Source organism: Limulus polyphemus, unplaced genomic scaffold (assembly GCF_000517525.1).
Source record: "Limulus polyphemus unplaced genomic scaffold, Limulus_polyphemus-2.1.2 Scaffold137, whole genome shotgun sequence".
NCBI classification, from domain to species: Eukaryota; Metazoa; Arthropoda; class Merostomata; order Xiphosura; family Limulidae; genus Limulus; species Limulus polyphemus.
This window is the reverse complement of record NW_013665747.1, coordinates 591989-594083: the sequence shown is the minus strand read 5'-3', so window position 1 is coordinate 594083 and position 2095 is coordinate 591989. Positions and strand designations below refer to the sequence as shown.

At 32.0% G+C, this 2095-nt stretch overlaps 1 pseudogene; it reads right to left on the bottom strand.

Moving 5' to 3' along the window:
* LOC106474243 overlaps nucleotides 1–2095 on the bottom strand; it is a 129385-nt pseudogene that overhangs the window by 80518 nt on the left and 46772 nt on the right.

Here is a 2095-nt window from a genome sequence, read left to right as displayed (position 1 = left end):
AAATAACAGTAAACCTTTTTTTGATTTACGGTATTTTCTTATTTTGATGTTTTGAGCTCCTGTGTTTAGAACAATATATACTAATTTTTAAAGTATCAAATTGAATTTTTGTTCAATAAAAATCTTTCAAATGCGACTGTAGCTTTTTCCCCCCAAAACTTTGGCTTCAAAATAAGGGTGCGTCTTATACACAGGCGAGTCTTATATTCCGAAAAATACGGTAATTTTTTTTATAATTATGATAAGATGCTTCGTTTTCTATTAACTCTTATTCATTCAAAAAATTGAAACGGTAAAAAGGAATATTCGTTGATTCTACTAAAGGCTGTCGTCAACTTTGTATATTCGTCTCAATTCCTCCTGTTTGTCCCTATTTACCCTCTTTGTTAGGCTCTAATTAAATATACGTTTTTATTAAAAGTTTAATATATATTATACTCATAAATAGCTTACATTTCAATATTTGTACACATATTGATCAAAGGAAGAATTATCAAATTACAAATTAAAGAAATAGAGTTAAATTGTGATAGTTTGAAAGATAATAATGTAAAGGTACTTTAGTTTCAAGTATATTTTAGGATAATATGTCGGTTTCCATACAAAAACAAGAATGGGAAACAGGTTTATTAAATTAAACTATCGCTTGAACACTCAAACTGAATATATCTAAATATTTATCGATTTATTTTCGATACATAAAACGTGATATATCGAACGCTTCTCAAATAAAAACAATAAAACTTCTAACCCAGTCTAACATTTTACTCCTAAATAAACGTGTAAATTTTGGCACCGTGTATACAAATGCTCAAACTATTTCAACAGACTATAACACATAACGTCTATTGGATAAAAGTGAGAACGGTTAAAAATTAATCTTATATTCTTTTTCCATCTCATTCAATATTTACTTCGATTAAAACTCATACATTTAACCACAGATATTCATTATTTTACTTATTTGTTTTTTTTATTTTTTTAGATCTTTAACGCTACTAATTGTTGTTGTTGTCTTTTGTTTTTTTAAGAGCAACGCGATCTACACAAAAACTAAATTACTTAAAACCACTTCGGCCTATGCTTTGAATCTTATCACGTCTTGTTTCCTCCAACCTAGCAGAATGCTTTTGTAGTTTGATATGATAATGAACACATTTGTCAAAAAGAAACTAAGCGGGTGCTAAACGAAGATATAATTAAACCTGCTTACTCCACTCACCTTGCCTTGCATAATCAGTCGTATAGTAAGAGTAACTGAAGGGCCATCACTGGACAGGGATTCAGAGTCTACGGTGGCCATAGCTGGTAGTGTGGTGGGAGGAGCAGGCAGGGCAAAGGTCACGTGCTACAGAAAATAGAAATATACCAGATATCAGCTCAAAGCGAGTTAGCAGGTCCACCAGTAGAGTAATTAATGTCCCGGGTTCAGAGAACAGCTACATAAATCACGACAGGGACTACCGGGATAGGTTAGTACGGCTGCCAGGATAGGAACAACCACGTCCAGTTACTAGGCGAGTTGCCAGCCTAAATGGTATAATAATACACTGTAATCACGACATATTATACACACTTACACAAACGGTATACAAGACGTCAGAAAAACTACTCTGTTGGGTAACAGGTGCATAAAGGCGGTCCGGATGTATCTGACGATAGTTGATGCATATCGGAAAGCATCAAGAGGCTATAAATAATTACCGCAAGAAATAAAAACAGATCATGATTATACAGTGCATTTATAATTACTTTAATATGGTTAATGAAACTTAGAATAAATAAATAAGTGAAAGTAAAAATCATTAAATAAAGATGCCAGAAATTAGGTTAGTAACACGCTGATATTGAATCAAAGTGTTAAATGATATGATTTCTAGGCTGTATATTACCTGAAAAATCATTAAATAAAGATGCCAGAAATTAGGTTCGTAACACGCTGATATTGAATCAAAGTGTTAAATGATGTGATTTCTAGGCTGTATATTACCTGAAAAATCATTAAATAAAGATGCCAGAAATTAGGTTCGTAACACGCTGATATTGAATCAAAGTGTTAAATGATATGATTTCTAGGCTGTATATTACCTGAACA